The sequence below is a fragment of the Rhyacophila brunnea genome, unplaced genomic scaffold (assembly GCF_057557595.1).
Source record: "Rhyacophila brunnea isolate RB1 unplaced genomic scaffold, BYU_Rbru_1.0 scaffold_3, whole genome shotgun sequence".
Classification (NCBI taxonomy): Eukaryota; Metazoa; Arthropoda; class Insecta; order Trichoptera; family Rhyacophilidae; genus Rhyacophila; species Rhyacophila brunnea.
In genome coordinates this window covers 22,622,432-22,643,274 of record NW_028232965.1, presented here as the reverse complement: position 1 = coordinate 22,643,274, position 20,843 = coordinate 22,622,432, and the positions used below count along the sequence as shown (strand labels likewise).

At 31.9% G+C, this 20,843-nt stretch overlaps 1 protein-coding gene and 1 long non-coding RNA gene across 2 annotated transcripts in view; one reads left to right on the top strand and one right to left on the bottom strand.

The window, feature by feature from the left end:
• The window catches only part of LOC147068062 (uncharacterized), a 166,710-nt gene that overhangs the window by 28,440 nt on the left and 117,427 nt on the right, over positions 1-20,843 (top strand). The window lies entirely within an intron of this gene.
• Positions 4,798-6,768, bottom strand: LOC147068063 (uncharacterized). Its single transcript, XR_015071346.1, has 3 exons — positions 6,308-6,768; positions 5,829-6,054; positions 4,798-5,715 (listed from the first exon to the last, which is right to left on the bottom strand). It is a non-coding gene; the product is annotated as an uncharacterized LOC147068063 (long non-coding RNA).

The window sequence follows — 20,843 nt, the reverse complement described above, 5'->3', positions numbered from 1 at the left end:
AGTTATATTATAATGTATTGACTTCCGATTTATTCGTATGATGCAATTTATAGTAATTCAACAAATAGCATTTTACAATATTGTTTACAAATTATACCAAGTCTTTTGTAATACATAATAATAGAATAATATACGCCCGCCAACAGGATATAATTCGCGATGTAAACGGGCTGCCGTATACTTTATAATTTAATCTGGTATTGCAGTGTTGCCAAATATGACTGCATTGCTATGTGTATTATAAAATTGAACATGAACTTACAAGTGAAAATAAATTTACAAAGTTAAACTAAAAGACAGGCTTATTGAGAATTTTGATGAACTGTTTTGATAGATTGGTTAGGGTCTATGTTCGAAATTATCGTAATGTTTCATTATAAATCGTTATACTATTTTCAAATCAATTTAATCATCAGCATTATAATTCGCGCCGTAATGGGCCAGTCTGGCCTTCTGATCGTCGTCCACATTCCAGTGTAGGTAATTACTTCGCTATCTTCCACAAATACCTCAACTTGGGTCTCCAAACACTCCTCCGACCTGACGGTTTTACAAACTTTCCGAGTTGGCGAGAACTACGTTCGTTGGACGTGACCACATCTCATTTTTCATGTTTGTTGACAAATTGTTATGCCGTGTCCACATTGGCAACAAGTTGCTGGCAACATCATGAAATTTTACGATAATTAATTATCAGAATTGCTTAAGAAATTTTACGATAATTATCGTAAAATCTAACGAGGTTGCCAGCAACTTGTTGCCAGTGTGGACCGGGCATAATGCTTTGATTAGGTTAGGTTCATCAAACTGGTTGCATATTTCGTAATGGTATCATATGCGCCACAATCCATCTTAATTTTTGGCTCAAATTATCAACTTTATTTTATTAGTTCATTTTAGGTTTTACCTATCCGTATGCATTGTATGCTTCACGCAAGTTTTTATTTATTAATGTAGATAGTTTTATTTAGTTAAGTAAGTACATATATAATATTATATTGTATTGTAGACATCGAAATAGTGTCATACAAAGTGATACATAGCAATACATATGTGTTTAATTTTTCAAATATGACCTCAGGTTTATCAATATACCTACCCTTCATTTTCTCAACACGTTTTCATATAATATGTGTTTCACTTCAAGCCGATTTATAAAAAAATAATTCGATAACAAAATGTTAGAATTTCAATCGCAGTCTGAGACCATGAAATGAGATGAAAAGTGTATCTAGACGATCGCCACAACATAAAGAAAATTGACATGTCGTTTGTAAAGCGGAAACAGAATGACGTAACCAGTCAAATTAAGAATGGCCGCCGCCCGCCAGGCGTTCAACTGTCAAAACAAAATTTCGTACAATTATTATCGAGACGATTCTCGATGTAACGTCAAATTAAAAGCTGTTTGCTTCATTGCTCGTCATTATCTATCCAGTTACTCCAAAGATTTCCATTTTTACAATACAAACACGCAACTATTCAGGGTCAGTGCCTCTGTTTTTGGACATTTTACATACAAATAAATACACACATATATTTTGCGTATTTTTTTCTTCTTAATTAACTGTGTTATTAGTAGTTATTATATCAATCCTATCATTTTGCTTTGTATTGCGTCTATTCTTATTTTGTGCGGTAAATGTGATTAGATATATTTTTTCTTGGTTTTGTGGTCAGATGATACGCTAAGAGTACGATGATTCAAGGCGATGCTGTTACTTGTTAGTTTGTTACTTCAAGTTATAAATATTTACCAGCCATATTTTTTATGCGTATGATAGAAGCAGGTTTTTCAGTTTATTGATGGTAAATATATTATGATCACAGCAATGGCAGGCGCTAATGAAGAAATATAATTCATCATTGCGGCTTTATTGGCCGAAATAGATGGAACATATCAGAGCAATCAGTCATGTAACGAGATACACTCCAATCATATTGATAAACGACCTAAAAGTAGTCAAATATACATTTAGCGTAGTACCGTACGGTAACACAATCATTCCATATACTTTATATTTACAATGTTATATCTAAACTCGAGAATGGGTTATTGAAATAAGCAAAATTTTGAGTTGAGTTAAAAATAACTGAATGCTTTTTCTATTGTATGCTATTCATTTGTTTACTATGAATATTTTGACATTAATCTCCCACGTATTTAATGAGACGACTTACTTCTTTGCCTCACCTGAAAATTGAATAACCCAGTTAATCCGGGACGTATCCATTAAGCTCGGTTAAGAAGAGTCGTAGGAGGGTAAAAATCGTCACTGTTCTGGCAAAAAACACTAATTCGAAAAAATGACATATCGAGTTAGTACAAAAATGTTCCTTATTTCAAGCTTTACCGTCTGGAAACCTTCTTAATAAATAAATAGTCTTTATTTTAAAGTCATTCTTTTTACGATTACTTAATAAACTCACATGATAGACCATTATTTCATACATTTTAACAACTTCAAAGTCAAATTACTCAAAACTAGTATTCTCCAGTCAATGTGTTCTGCAAGAACAGAGACGAAATAACCTGTATAACATTCATTCCCATACGAGGAGAGGAACACAATTTTGTTGTTGTTTTTAGTTTGCAATGACAAATAAATAATAAGTATAAATTACGGACAACCGAGATTAATTATGTTTACAAATAAATTTCAATGGTCCAAGGAAATTATCATTAAATTTGGAAATAAAAAAAAACGTTATATATATTACACTATTACAGGTATGCGATTAATTACTGCGTTAAAAAATTAAATAATGTTTTGCTGGTTTTATCAATCGTTTTACCAATAAAAATAATGAGAACCTTTTCGAGTGTATACGTAACAATCTATTTAAAATATATATTATCATGATCAGAATAATAATATGAAACGGACGTTAATAATTATCTAATATTCTAGCATACAACATTAATTTGAATATAACATGACATAAAAAATAGCCAAAACAACTTATTTGGAGTAAAAAAAAACATATTATTTATGGCAGTGCTACGCAACCCTTTCTATCACAATGCACACAAACGCACTTTTCCTAATTACGCGGCACACCACAAGCAAAAGTATACTTATAGAAATATAAGGTAAGCCTAAATTTCATACAGATAAATTCAATTTATTTACTAATTGTTATTTTTTTTTTTAGAATTATTAATAACCATGTCCTTGCTTTTTCGTACAAGGTGGTTGTTAGTAATTTTGAACAATCACAAACACCCAGGCTTTGAGAAAAATACATAAATGTTTTTTTGTCATGACCGGGAATCGAACCCAGGAACTCTCGGGTGGAAGGCGAGCGCCTTACCAACTGCACCACGAGAGCCGCCACTAATTGTTATTAATAGCGAATGTGACATCAATGAATACGATACTTTTATATTCCGCTCGATATTTTTTAATAGAGCAACCTTAAAATGTCGGTCAGTCTTTTCTTGTGGTTTCAAGTGCATTTCTCGGTTCTCTTTTGCCGCGGCTCGTGGCACACCGGTTACGGAGCACTGGTTTATGGCATCGAATTTATAAAATTTCACACACTTAATGTTGTTAGTATTGCTGGATCTATGTATAAAACCCTATTACAATGATTGATTATTATTAACTGTCAATAACATACTTTTAAACCAGTAATGATATGAATTTATAACTGTATAACATAAATAATATAAACCACTATTTTAGAGTCCATCGATATTTCATTTTCCTTAGTTCATTAATCATTAGGTTTTTCGTATCAGTTTTGGAATAATGTTTCACCGACCACCAACAGGCCTCCAGCTAATAATTGAAGATCTTGGCATAAAAACAGCAAATGTCACAAAGGTCATTTTTTTCAGGAGAGGGTAAAAACATAATATCTTGGTTGTCAAACACATTTTTAATAATTTGACAATGAAGATTCATGGAGGAGCCTTATATGCACTGTATGTATGTAAATAAAATATCAAATTGATGTTTGTTAAATAGATATTTAAAAAGAAATGAATGTGACATTTGCTGTTTTTACACAATTTTTGGACCTTTGTCGTTTTTATAACAAAATTGAAAACATGGAAAAGCAAATAGTATGAATAAAATTATAATTTTATTAAATAAAACAAAAAATATATATTTCTGTTATTTTTTAATCATAATACTACATTTAAGAAGGTTTTGACACATCATAACCAATTATTAAGCTACGTACTTACATGTTTTAAAAAAATCTTCAATTAAATATTTAAAATAAAATCAATCATGTGCATATTACTACTGATTAGTCTTGATCACTCACACCTTCACTGTCTTCTTCAACGTTATCATTTGTATCATTGTCACACGGCAAATTTTCATAAAATGATGCATTTATTGGATTTTGTAAATACTTAGTTAATTTTAAAATATCTTTTTTCTTTGCGCCTTTCAATGGAATTAAGCCATCATATGCTGGCTTAAATGCAATCGTGACTGGCATTTGATGTCTTTTCACTATATTGAATCTATCCCACAGTCCAGAGAAACTGAGATGTTTGCAAAGCACTTCTCCCTTACAATCCTTGTCTATTTTGTACATTCTAACTTGCCTAAGATGAAAATCTCTGCCGAAGGATGACTTAAAGTAAGGCTTTAACGTATCTTTAATATTTAAAAAATCTTTTTGCTCCGGTTTCTCCAGAATAAAGGGCCCAGGAGTTTTTCTGGCATCCAATACAACTTTATCCCAATCCTCTGGCACGTCTGCAAGGATTGTTTTCCTTGCACTGCTGAACAAATGAAAGTCAGCGTCATTTGGTAAAAATGTATGCCCTCTGATAGGAAATATATGGATGACTCGTTCAATTTTTTTTAATACATGTACCACCATATACCAAAACCAAATCATAACAAAATTTTTGTTTTGTCCAGCACATCCGTCACTCAAAATATACAATGTTTTCGTGCCTGCTGGCAGATGGTGGTTTATGTAATGTAGTAACAAAGATGTTACATCATTTTGACCTCGTTTGGCGAATCCTTCATGATACGTGTACATATATACATCATTTCTGGCTAGGTCATGTATCCCAAAAATGTAATACCATAGCTGTCTGGAATAAAATACCGCATTTGTTACCATATTCGGTAAAGGCAAATTTTGCATAAAATCAAACGATATGACTGTGGTATCACTTGAACCACTTGCGAGTTCTTTTAATCTTCGCTTCGTTGTAGTAAACTGTTGTGCTTTAGCCAGGTGAAGTTGATAATCTATCTCAATCTTACGTTTTTCATCTTCAGAGAGATCGGGTAATTTCAGTTTGGTTGTAACTGAATCACAGTATGAACACGTATCGCTTCGAGGAGCTCCAAATGACAAATTATATCTAGTTGTAAATACTCTGTAGTATGTGTCATAGTTTAGTTGAAGCCTGTATTTACTTAAAAACATCTCGTGCATTTTCATAATAGTCAAATTTTCCGGAAGATACCTGACATTCTTATTTTTCGCGAAAGAATAATGACTTTGACGTGCCTTAAATGATTGTATATGAATGTGAATCAACTGAATCACTGATTCAGGCACTGCTCTTGGGCGATTTGGATGCTTTCCTCGTTTGTCCATAGGAGCCGAACCCGAAAATGTGATGTTGTCTTGAATACGTCGCAGCCGGGAATGCGTAATACCATGTATTGCCACAAATGCCTTCATACAGACTTCTTCGTTAATACCATCAGATGTAGATCGTATCTAAAGTAAATAAAGAGAAAAAATAATTAGTTTTTCAAACACATTATCATTAGGTATAATAGGTGTAATGCCTAATTTGAATGTACATATTTATTAATTCAATGAATACTCACTTTATATTTATATGATGCTGAATGCTTGAATATACCATGATCATTGACATCATTTATTATTATCGGAGTATTTTTTCTCGGACGTCTTCTCTTGATCGGTACTACTTCTATACATCCAGATATATAGCCATCTTGTTGATTTTTAGAATCCATTTCATAAAAATTCTCAAATATTTCTTTCCGTAAATCTTCATTTATTTTTGTAAAACAATGAAACCTCTTGCACCTGGAAACATAATAATCAATTAAGTACAATCCTACATAATATACTTTATTACAATCATACATACATTTACATAAAACAACATAGTAAATACAATGCTTTGCATTCGAAAGAAGTCATAACTTCAAAGTAATCACAGCCATTGTGAACTAAATTTAATCACACAAACTATTCAGCATGGTAAATATTTTAGTACGTATTAATAATGTATAAGTTTTTAATTGAATATATGTTATGAATACATAATTATTCCTACCTGCAATCTTCACCGATAACTTTTTTTGAGAGTCGTTTCCCAACATGATTGACATGATCACTTCCCTTTATTTTGGCGGTTTTTATTAATGTTTGCTTGGTTTTATTAACTTTTCTCTTACGAGGCGTTTCGGATGTCTGTATCCTATTACATTCCATGATAAAATATACAAACAATCGTTAAGGAACTTCATAAAATGGCAATGCCAATGACTGAACGAATGAAAGATAATTTTGACAGGTCAGGCACTAACAAGTATGGAATGTATACTAACGCCTAACGCCGCCTGGTGATAAAAGTGTGGAACTACTGGACCTTTGTTGTTTTCAAACAAAATTCCTTGGACTATTGCTGTTTTTAGAAAAGTGGCATATTTTTGAGAGCGGATTTGAGGGACTTACGATTTTTTAAAAAAATATATCTTTGCACAGTTGTATGTAACCATACACAGGGAATATAGAAATGCAATAAAATGAAAATGGAAAAAAGTGGACTTTTGATGTTTTTATGCCAAGATCTTCAATTGCGATGCATAGATAGATACATAATATACGTGTATCCTTACAAAACATACCTATCATTTATTACTGATCAGTGATCAGAAATATCACATAAACACGCGCGCTTCTGCGCACTTATCAAAGAGGCGAGAATCTGTATTTTTTCTATAAGTACAAATAATAATAGTATGTCCATGAAGTCGGCAAAGTTATATTTAATTCTATTATAATTCAAGGGATATCATGTCTCTATTATTACTCATATTTTCCAATGTTTATTATATAGATTAGGTATTTACTATACATAGTTAGTTTTGTAAATTAATGCAATATCGTTAAATTTAGAAATTGAATAAAATTGACAATGATTCACCAGCAAGCATCCCGTTAGTTCTGATTTCAGTTAAAATCTTGAGTGTTTTGATCGTATTGCCACTAACTTTTCATCAATTTTCAGGCATTTTGAATGAATGACACGTTCCTTGAAACTGTTCGTACCTATATGCTTTATATATTTTATAGGTACAACATATTTAAAATTTGCTCGGTTACATGTAAATTGAACTTATCACATTTCGCCGTAGCACAGTTCACCGTGAGCTGTCTTACCAATAGCTGTATAGCATTGAAATAAAAAAAATACGCGTTGCTCGTGGAACATTGCAGATGCATATTGATCGGTATTAAATATCTGATACCAACGTTTTCCATTATTATCAGATATTAATTTTTATAGGTACATAATACACCTCAAGAATTTCATATAAATTATCCTACGATATATTTTTTACCTAATTTACTAACCTACCTATATTTTCTGTCTTTCCCTTGTATTTCGGTGAGTTTTATTACGTATTTTGTATGTGTTTTATCAAGATATGAGTTTGATCTCAATACTATACGGCCATTTATGTTCGATACAATATCTCACGATGAACTGTGACACGGCTAACTGCAATTTGCATTTGCAAATTTCCGGATACGAATTTGTAGTATAACGATAGATTCATCTAAATGCTAACTAAACCAATCGGTGACAGTTCAAGACACTTGTAGGCCTAATAGTAAAAACGGCTAAGAGTAACTAATCATTATAATAGCAATACAGGCTACATTTATGTATATGTTATAAGTTATAAGGGTTAATAAGCTTAATGCCGTTGTTATATTTTGTGACCTATATGGACTCTTTTAAGCATTTTATGAAGTGAGCTTTCTCAATGTCAATGCGAGAAACTGCCACACAAAACATTCTGAATCCGAATGCTAAACGTTCCTTAAATGGTCACGTATTCATTTTCCATAAGGTAAAATAAGGAAAGACTCAGGACGAAATGTTTGATTATGCACTACAATGAATTTCCTTAATCATAATATATAGGTATATGTAAGATAACGCAGTGGTTATAGATAAAATTTAATTCTTATATGTTTGTTAAAATGAAAAAATTAGGTGGCAAAGGAAATGTATTTTTCAAGATAGTTGCGGTAAGGGAGATAATATATTATCTAGTATTATTACACAGATATAAGAATTGACAGATTTAAACATTACTTGTTTCGAGTACCGACCTAAGTATGCATGGTTTATAATACCATGGTGCTATTCCATGCTATTTAGTTTTGTAAATTATTCAAAATAACTTGTACGACCCCGACGGGTGGTGCCGTAAGTTTTCCAACACACTGTGAAGCTCATGTTTCTGCCAAAGGCTTGCTGGCAAGTGGCGATAATGTTATGAAGAAGCTAGCCGCACCCAGGTCACGAACTCGCGGGCCCAACTCCTGCAGTCATCTTCGACAGTGGCATGCTAATGACACTTACAAGAAGACGATGTGAAATAGTAACCAATCAACCAATCTGATGGAAAAAAATGGCTAAAATTCTTGTCAGAATAAAATTACTTACTCATATTTCACGCCTTTGTATTGAATACATTATCGTTGGAAGTGAATATATAAGTATTATTATTTATTTATAAAGTGGTATCTTCGGATTGTTTTTTATCTGTAGAAAAGGATTTGATGGTAATACGTTTTTATAAAAATAAATGTGTTTACATTCTTAGTTTTTTCATAATTCGATGGTGTCATTACCCGCATTTATTCAGGAATCTATCTGAACCTCAGAGTAATGATAATATATAGAGAGCGCCTATTTTTCGGCAAAATGAATCAGTGTTTCTTGCGTATAACGCACAGTAGAACCTCGAGTTTATTATTAACAACTTAACTATGAAACGTTATACCATCGTGTTGCTTCTCAGTACGGCTACCAAATTTAAACACAACATAACCATAATATGTTATAAACTTATAACTTATAAATAACCATATTATATTATGAGATGTAAATAATTTAAAAAAGATTTGTGGTGTGTTCATTGAGTCAATCTTCCAGAATCAATTGGTCAACAGCGTCGTCAAATTGGCGCCGTTTTTTCTTGGTAAAATGTATTTTTTTTATATTGAGATATGTGTCGCTACATTTCAAAATCAGCCAAGTCCACCTTTAGGTATATTTGACTTGTTTGTGAATTGTTGAAGAACTCTTGCTTTCTAACATTTCTGCGTTATCAAAATGTGGAATTTATTAATTTTAAATATTATAATAATATACTCGAAATAATATAAACTTTCACCTTTGTGACTGTGTATTTGAGAAAACCAAAAGCTGTTTTTCTCCTATTTCATGTATTATGGACTTGGCTGATTTTGAAATCTAGCGACACATATCTTAAAATTATACAACTCTACCTATATATTTAAAAAGAGAACTGTAAATATAAGTGTTTCAATACCTATACAAGTTTAAAAAATATATTCTAAGTAATTAAACGTGTAACATTACAGTTGTATTAGTTTTAGTTATCTTCTGGGTAAAAAAATGGCTGTTAGTCTTCTTTTTTCTCATTTTAAATCTGTCTTAAATTGGTATTATTAAAAAAAAAAAAAAACTATATCCTTGGCGGAGGTGTAAGGTAGTTAGTTACATATGTAAGTAATTATTTACTAACGGTATTCCTTAAGGGCGGACGTGCTCAGCGTGGGTCAAAATGAAGCTTTTTTTCTATTTTCAAAGCATGATCCTGGACATACCTTAAACGTTGTAGATAATCTATTTATATAATTTTGAAGCCTTATTATCCTTCATATTTATTTTAAACATTTGATGACTTCATAAAGTACTTTTATTACATAAAATAGTATTCTTTTAAAACTCTCGCTCTAATGTTTTAGAATATAGTCATATTTCAGTACATAAATGTGCAGTGGTGTTAAGATTTTTTACATTTATTAATTTTTAAACGCATTTATAAAACCATCAATATAATTTATATCGACATTATTATAGTGAAATATTTACGATAAAAAATTATATTGATAATCTCTGTGATCCCAAATTTGACAAGAATAAGGCATTTTATTATTCAAACAATGGGCAAGATTAACACATTTGAAGATTATTCTAAAGATACTAATTATAAGCTATGTCTTTGACCATTCAAGTGTGATAAACATCCTACGAATAATGATTACTTTATAATAATTATTGACCTAAGAATAAGGTAGTGTTTTTAGAAATACGCCATTTCTTTTGGCATTCCCCAGTGGTTAAGCTACAACATACGGCCGTAGCCATAAATTGACAAACTATAATTGAATTAGGGAGTAAAATGATGTTAACGCGCGTGATTGGACATGTACCTAACCGATTTTTTTTTCCAACGGTTTTTGACTATCCGTCAAAATGCATTACATAACATTTTTCGTATGGAAATTGTTGGAACTTATAACGTATCATTAAAATTACGAAATAAAATTAAATGAATCGAGCATTTTAATAATAAGTACTGGTTAAATTGTTGTGCACGTTTTCCGAGAAAATTTCGTTAGAACCGCCACTGTGTTTAGCTATTGTCTAGCTTTATATTATTTCTATTGAATAACAATCAGGTGTTGTAACTTGTAAGTCGTAACTGATCTTCGGTCGCAGGTGCGGACTATCAAAGCGAAATAATTATTCATGTTATATCTCCATACACTCGGTATTGATTGTGTGATTGGTTGCCTATATAGTACGTTGACATTTATTGTTGTTATACTGACAATTCGATGCCGGAAAAAATATTTTTGAGAATGTGAGAAGTTATGCATGGAAAATTGTATGACATTGATGATAGCTATGAATGAAATCGAACACTATTTTTGAGTAGTGAAATATTTTTATACTGTCCAGGGAAAGGGAAACCTAACCACATTCAATGCATGCGAACTAAATTTATTTTAAGGCTATACTTCAGTTGAGGCATGGTCTAAAAAGATCGTGGCTAGGCGATGCGCGGATTGTGCAAATGACACGTGCCGAACGAAATATAATCTGTCATAAAAATCCAACATGCGTCCATTTAATGTTATGTTTATTGTTATATTACTAATAATAATAGTATATTCATTGACATGTTTTCTTTTCTAAGTACCTACATACGTAAAGTTTTTTAGTCATCTTTACACGATTTAATAATATTTTCATCCGACGCCATGACAAAACAATTCGACGTGCGGACACCTCAACTGTCGGTCTCCGGTTGGCGACTAGTGAGAAATTTCGTCGCACCTACTGTTGAACATTATTTGCCGTTTCACTGAAGTACGCTCTTAATTATCAAGGAATGTGTAGCTTATACCCAACAAACAGGTTTAATTAATATCTCTTACAATCACTGCTGACCTGTTAATTATATATATATAATGGCCAAGTAACTCAAACGCGCCAGTCGCGGTGTCAGCACTTAATGAGTTACATTCCGTACACTTAGAACAAAATAAATAATACATTGCTAGTATAGCTTGCTCCTTATTCGTTTTTAAAAATGTGTTACGGAAACATCTAAATTTTATGCTTTTCACTTTGTCCTTATTGTCTCCCATTTCTTCGAGACCACAGCTCCAGTATTGGTATGAAAACAGTGTCATGTAGAATATTGTTGTCTCAAAATGAGTGTCCTTAACTAATATTTTTGCCAAATTGTTATCCATTGTTTTGCAAAATTGTTAACGTAAAAGTCCAAACCAGTTTTAATATTATGCACACATTCATGACTAATTTCAGACTTAATTTTATAAATCGCTATTAACAATGTCATTTTAAGCCAACGAACCCGGTCCTGGTCAATAGTAAATTATGAAAATTAGGTTGTATAAGACGTATTACATTACGTTTTATTTGATTAAATACATCATTTTATTATGTCTATTTTTAACGAAATTTTAATGTATTTGCACAAACTTTAGGACTCTAAATTTTATGATCCAATATAGGCTCTACATCACTCAAAATAAATTTAACCAAGGAATTGCTAAATAAAAACATGTTGATTGTTATAAAATATTATTTTTTTATAAAAATGCACTTATAACATAATTATTATTAGTAATACCTATCTAGCAGTGACGTGCGGTCCATATATGCTATATGGATGGGGAACATTCCCAGAATTATTAGTCATTGAAATACTGTGTAATAATATTATGCATTTATTGTGTAGCTGTATGGTGAATTTTCTTTAATTATACTTTACAAAGGATCTATGTTATTATTAATAAATTAAAGTATTTATTTTATTCAACGAATTATTAACGCAATTTGACAAGCATTTCACGCAATTAAATAAGATTAATAGCTTAATTGGAAAAGCACACTGGCGCTAATCCAGGGGTTACAGATTCAAGTCCTGTCAGGTGTCGTATTTTTTCTGATTTTTTTTTTTATAGTAGATATTATAATTATATGCATGAGATGTTTTAAAATGTTGTAAGTATGATTATTATTAATATATTTAGAATATTGCAGAACTACGAGTACCTTTCTCCAATATCACATACTAATATAAGTACCTACTACTTCAGTACTTATTAGCTAAGATTAAAATAAATCAGGTAGATAATAAGTGTAAGCAAATATTAGGCATGTAAGTATTATGTATTTTTTAATAGAATCCCTACAAGCAAAAGTCACCGCACGCACTGTCACCTAGTAAGTATTTTCGTATTAAGATGATTGCTTCACAAACATACACATATCATTATTTTAAACACCTAACATCCTAAACAACTGTTTTTGATACATTTTTGAGCTTCCATCTTTTCGATCATCTCGTTGATTGTTTTCGGAATGCAGCATGTCCAGACCGTTTATTTTCATTTTACACATAACTTTAAACATAATAGATAATTGCGCCGGTACAAACACTGCCGCACGCGTGTTAACTTCCCAGTTGAAAAAATCAAATAGCTTTATAATAAACGATAAATCAGCCAAATTACAGGCTAGATTTTTCCCTACACGTCAGGCGGTCGATGACACGGGCTCAATTCACGCAATGATTCCGATAATACCATTAAAATTTTATAAAAATCAAGTTAATTTAAATATCATTATTTAATTTAAAATAAATAAATATATAAACACAACTCTTTAAAACATTCACATAGACTTTTATTAAATATTTATTTTTTGGTATAGTTTTAAAATAGACGTAAATATGTGAATGATCAGAATTATAATATGAAACAGCTTGCACCATCTCAAAAATTACACCCGATCGGCGTTTTGTAGTTATAGTGTTCTGCCCAAGACTGACTACTAAAAGTCGGCAAGATATTATAATTATTTGAGTCGCAATTTTCACGCTGTCTTATGTAACCGGTGGTTATCCGGTCGTTACTTAGGAGGCATGTTCTGATGAAAATTGTTGAAATTGACAATCCGAATCGCCGACTGATTGTCCTAACAGATTATAAAATGGAGATAGGTGAGCCATAATTTTCTGAGATTAGCATCTTAAGATATGCAAAGAAAAAATTGTATGGCTATCCAACACGATCGTTTTTCTTATATTAAACACGTTCTGTTGATAGGGGACGTATGTTATACAAAGCGAATTACATTCGTTTTTTTGGCGATAATAGTAAAGCTGTCATCAACATCATTGGTTTTACAATGTGGTGTAGATTTTGGCCACCTCCAGGATATCGCTACACCCCTGCAGATCCTGTGCTATCAAGCTAACTCAATTTGATTTTGTCGTACTTCTGCGTTCGCCGTTGTTAATATTTTTGCCTAATGCGTTTCCTTCATCTTTTCAACATAGCCAGTCCATCCTGAATTAAATATGGTATTATTCACACCGGAAATAATTACAAACCTCTCAGAAACTAACTCTCAAGTCTCGAATATGTTATGAGTTAAAATTCTGACTCGTCTGGATGGTCTGGCGTGATATTATATAGCAGACTTTAGGTAATTATTTTGTGAATTTGTGTATTCTGATATTTTGAATTTTATGTAGGTATTCTGTCATGGAACAAGGTTTTTGATCTAGTCACAGTGCCACAAATTTATATATATAATTGATGGGGGAACCACCATCGAAAACTACCCAATAAAGACTCGCAACTGAAAGGAATCTGACAGTGGAATGGCGTATTAATTATGGCGTCATTGTAATACCATTTTTGTCTGCTCTACAGATAAGTTTACGGGACTGTCTGAATGATGAATTCCCAATTATTAGTAGCACATGTCATTACCTACACAATTTTCAAAAATGTTAGAATCACACTTAGGTACTAGAAAAAATCATAGACATAAGGTTAGACTCGGACTCACATCGTTCACTTTCCAGGAAAGTGAGCTATCGATCCATATACAATGCATGCAAATTATTTCCAATTATTACGATTATCTGAGGTATTACCTAATACCTACAATCTACATGCTATATAGGTATTTTAGGTTTACTTTATTATTTTTTTAAAAAGGCCTTTCTTATTATTTGCCTGTTAGTTGTTACCCTTTACAGATATATTGATTACAAATATATTGACAGATATATTGATTACAAAAGTCTTTTTTATCGTTATTCGCGATCCAGGTATCAACTTAGTCGGAATACATATTCTTAATTTTACCTTGCGGAACCCTGGAGTCCCGTGGAATACCATTTGAGCAAAACTACAGTAAAAAATCACACTGTTCTTAACCCCCGCCAAACATCCTTGTCTGGGGGCCCATTTCAGGATGTGGGGGCCATGCGAGGGAGTTCAAATTTACATACACTTGTGATGATTGCAGTAGTAGCAAAAGTAGCCGCATGTTTTTAATCCAATCTCGTATCTAATTTGATCAAACGTATTAAAATAATTAACAATTACGTACGATATAATGTAATATAATAATAACGAGCGATGTTAATAATAATTGGTATTTTCCTCATTCATGGACTGAATTTAATCTAATATAATAAATAATGCAAAAGAAAGTAAGCGAATTATTGACAAAAATAGATTAACACCTCTTATGCAACTTTACTAACGTTTAATAGTGTTATACATTCGTTATAATGAAGTCTAAATGTCCGGATAATTAATCTATTCGCAAGGCATCTATCACTTTTTAATAACATCCCTGGAGGCTTGTATGGTTGGCTGTAAAAGATAATATCAAATATTATGATATGATGAGGTCCAGTGTATGAGCGTTATAACGTACGTCAGATTTTTTATGTTACATATTATATTGTTGTGAATACCGATTAGCGTCAGCACACTTGACATGTAGTAAAAGTTACTTTCTTCGCGACTTAGAAAACTCATTCACTTTCGTTGTGCGATCTAATATCCTTTTTTAGTGGTCCGGCTTGGACGTTATAACATTTTGTTGGCAGCCAACTGAGCCAACGACAAAGAGTAACGAGATGGGAAAAAAATCCACTTACAAATATTGGCATTTTTTGCGGGTCGCAAAACACGTTATAAATTGAATCACTTCTCATTTTTATTATGATTAGTTTGCAGAATATTATGGGAAATGCAAAGATCTTGCGGTCATCTTGCTTTTATTTATCGATTGTAATTATAAATTATAATATTGAGCACTGTAATTAGTGGATGTAAAAAATAATTGAAAAAAGAGCCATAAATCATAAAACAGCATCGTGCACTTCCGATTAGTTTGAATAATTTTAATATACGCTATGTAATATTTTCGTAGTAGGTAATATCACCACGCCCTCGAGCAACTTAAATAAATCAGCTTGGGAGGTGCTTCACTATCATAATTTTTTAGAGAGAGACTTTTGATTTGCGTAAATCTTAAAAAAAATGAATTGTGAAAGGTTTGTTCAATAATAGAAAAAAAAATAACGCATTTTTATCGCAAAGTCCACGCAAACCATTGAGGATATAACATGGTAGCATTATATTAGGTTAAAAGAGTCAGTTATTTAAGAACTGAGATTAACTTTTTTTGTTTTTACTGTACATTTTTGTATTTTTTCATTCCAATAATGAAAATTTGCATTGCACAACCACATAATATTTTTTAATGAAGCGACTTTTATTTTACTGTTATAACTAGAATTTGTGATGTGTGTTTATATCACTTATTTCGGACTACTCCGGGACCACGCCGGGGCCCCTCTGAGACCAGGCTCCCAGGCCAGAGCCCTGTCAGCCCTTCCTTTGTGGGGAACATGCTCCACTTATACGATTAACGTTGGGGGCGTCTAACTAGCCCGCCAAAAAAATTCTGACGGGCCACACTGAAGGGTAGATACCATAGACTATAGATACATCGTAGATACCTAACAGATATTATGTTTCACCCGTCTCGTAAACGTTGACAATTGAGAGTATGTATATGTATGTAGATCTCATCCCAAATTAAGATCCTAGGGTACTTATAGGTATACATTGTTTCAATTATTGACAATGCCGTGGCCTCCTGAGCGAATAGCAGCATGTCCATCCACCCACGTCAGCCATTGTCGCTAGCAGGTGTACGGTAAAATCTAACGCAAAGTGGCAATATTAATCTTATTATTACGAGTTATTTCATCGCCCATGTATCCAAGTTATAAAATTCCATTGTAGTTTGTATGATGAATGGATATCGATTACGCAGTCGCAACCTTCGCGGGCTGGCTGCAAGTGTCTCACAGTCACCGCTCGTGAATTCGTCGAGTTGCGCAACACTTCGCGATGCGGTGCTGATGATACCAGAGAGGCTGTGTTTTAAATAATATTTGCGGCAGGGCCTACGAAAAACTAGGCTAGGCACTCCGTCGCCTTGACACGGTGAGACTGAATAGGCCAATAATTAAATTGCAAACAAAACGTCAATTATTTATGATATAATGCTCATTTCGAGGGACGTTGCAAGAGGTGAGTTCTCTTCCTCTTCCTGAAGTATTAGCTTCTGCCGAAGGTAACTACCAGATTGCAATAGTACATCTACAATTACCCTAGAATAACAGACGTAGAGAATGTCTACATATGTACTTTATTTATCATACCTACTACTAACTACTTATTTTAAGCCAGATATAAATCGGTCCATTAGAGTCAAGGAAATATTTATCTTATTTTTCTTTTATTTACATTACAGAACAACATGATACTGAATAGTAAATTTATATTCCACTGACATCAAGAAAGTGTTTTCAGGAGATACGTATTGAACTATCTTTTATCTGTTGATATTTTCTCTTTGTAGTACCTATGTTATTTTATGTCCAGCACTATAAGTATTTCATTTTGTATCACAATACAGATTAATAAGATAGAAATGTAATATCTAGTCGCTACAAACCAAGACTTTGATGGCAGTTTTGATTCATGACTTAATTTGGGGCGTAACAACTTTTGTGTTCCCTGATTCTCATAAGGCCGCCATATACGTAAAGTTTTCGTAACAGGTTGAACATGCCAGTTGATACGTAATGGCGGCCATACAGTTATCTTTGGTAGATAATCTGCTGCGCCCATAGACGGGCAGTTTTCGACCTGCCAGCTGATGTCTACCATGTTCAAACTGCCAGCGACCCCCCACTCCCGTGTTTTTATAAAACTGTTGGAATTTCGACTCGCCGAAAGTTCTCGGGTGACGTTAGATTTTGGTAACGTTAAGTAGAAGTAACGCGCGTTTAGAGTATCTACCTACATATTTAATACAGCTTACATCGTAATAGAGTTATTATTTCCCGATATGTGTATTATAGCAATATTAGGTACTTACTTATTCAAATAAGTAGTATTCTAAATTAATTAAAACGTGTCTATATGTACATTTTCAGTAAATTTCATTTAACATTGCATGTTTCTTAATTCCGTCACTAAAATTAATATGTGATGGAATTACGACACTACACTCCGCCTGTATGTAGGTACATTTAAATGGTTAAGATAATCTATGTAAACTGTAAATCGTAAAACTACACAGCAATGAATCTATTTTAATTGGAATATTTAAAATGGCAGGATTTGCAAGCAGAAAATTTTTGGGCCCTTTAGTGTATAAAATATATATGACTTTTATATTATTATATACTACTTATTATAAGGCACTATAAAAGTTCATGTTATGATGAAAAAGTAGGCCAGTTCTTTGACATATTATTACTTAAATTATTTGTAATAGAATATTTTTTTACCGCCTGGTTAGCGGATTCTGAATGCAAAAGTGTCGCAGTAGGTATGTTTTTTTATGAATAAATAAAAATATGTTAGTTCAAAGCCCTGATTCGCCTGAAGCCAATGGGGGCCGTTCCGCAATAATCGAAAGTCATTATTGCATTACGGTGGGCAGGGTAGGTATCTACTAAACAACTCTAAGTACGCCATTATTCAACATAGTTGATTGATAATGTCTGTATTTATTTTCAGATAAATTATTGTTGTATTATTATATTTGACAAAAAACGTGGAAACTGTGAAAACGTGTAAATATCTAAATATGTTAAGTTGTATAGAATCAAATGGAGAACTATCCATTATTTAATATCTTGAGCTACCTATCAATGAAAAACGTTTTATATTTTTGAAGTAGGAATCGATACATTTTTTTATATTTATTTAGAAGTCACTCAAAAATAAATATATATTACAAACATACAACAGTCGTTCATCGTTAGTTCTAAATATTAATTTAGGGATAGGTCTGTTTTTGATTCCATACGATGTATATGCCAAAATTAGATACCAAAATTACTCGGATGTCGTTTATTTGTATTTATTTATACTTACACCAAGCGTTTCTCAATTTCAAACTAACATCAATCTTTGCGCGTATTAGGTACATATTTGCTAAAATAATATAATATTATCGAAATGAAATTTTGATTTTAATTATATTACATTTTTTGTATTTTTATAATTAATATCGGCTTTAACGAGTCAGGAGCCGTTCGGGCAAGACACCGAAAGGCGATAACCTGATCGCTAAAACCGATCTGCGCATCTATTCTATACACAAGACTGCTACCGGCGCAATAAGTGCTATGTTTTAACAGCACCTCTCTTGGCTGTGCTAACTTTTAGAGCGAGATAGACAGTTTTTACTGTATAGGTTTAGACGAATAACTTATTGTAACAATTATAAAACCTCAATAGAAAAATATGATAAACTACCCTCGATAACCGTGTGTAGAATAGAAAATTACAACAATTTATTTTCAAGGCCCTTACTAGCAAGTTACTTTTTCATTTGCTACTTAATGCATCACTCATTATAATATTGTAAATATGCCTATTTGAACGTCTTCGTAAATCATTTTTTTAGTTATTAATATTACGATAAAAGTATTATTCGACAATATTATATATACGTATAATTAATATAATGTATATTTTATTGCAATTAATTAAATCTTACTTACATCAACAGTTTACCTGACTAAGTGTTAATAACTCCATAAAAAATTATTTACTTTTATATACATATTATGTCTTTTCCACCCACACTCAATTTACATAATTTGTAATATGTAGTTGATATAAATTGAATAGCGGTTAATTATGACAGCATAATTTTTAATCGAATCTAATCGCTTTTTGTATTTAATTGAATCAAAGAAATCAGTTGAAAACGGCATCTATAATTAATCCAATTTTCGGTCCGGTTTATTTGATACATCCGAATGCTATACGAATAAATAATTGACTGAAGTAAGTAGTGGATGATAAAAAATGAAGCTACAGTACTCGATATTTATAATAAAGTAATTAGTATAATAACAGTTTATTACGATAAATTATAACTTTCATCATTGAGTTTAAAACTGGTTTCATTGTAACATCACATTCTCTATTTTACATCCTGTAAAGTGTAAACTTTCCTCAACTATTGTGAATCGTATTTTATTCAAAGGCACTTGACGACCCGGTGGAATAAATCAAAGTCATCATTTACCTCACTGACGATTAGCCAATAAGCTTGATGGATGAAATAATCTTCATTTCAATAATCGATATAATCATTGTCAGAACGGGGCATTGAATATTTTAAATAAGTTTCGATATTATGATAATGTGACCTTAAATTTGCTTTTATAGATGTATAAGCCTAAAACAGATTTCAGTTATTGCTCCTGTTCTGTATAAAATTCCAAATATATTTTATTCGATTATTTAAAATTTAAGAATTTGGAATATAAATAGAAGGAGTCTTATACATTAGGGCAGTGTTTCCCAATCTGTATACCCCTTCTATAATTTTCGAAACACTGAGTACCCCTCGGCAAAAAAAATGCATCTACTTTAATAATGATCAAAATATATTTATTTTTTCCTTTTTTAGTACATAAACAAAATAATAACAAACGAAAAATAAAATTCATTCATAATAAAATATAAATAAAATAAATAAAAGTTATATTATAAATAACATTCAATATAATCAATGAGAATGATGAAATTGTTTCTGTTGAGACAGATCATCGTAATTTGGTTCCCTGATTGTTAATTCTAATCTGAGATGCGATTCCACATCCGAAAGCCTGTTCCTCTTTTTTGACTTAATGTCTACAAATGCTGAAAAAACAATTTCGCATAAATATGAAGTTGGAAAAAGCAAGATGTATTTCAGGACTTTCTATGTTAAAACTGGATACACATGTTGCACTTACAACCAGAATGATGTTAAAGTACACTCCTTATATTTATTTTTCACGAATACTAATTCACGAAAATCACGG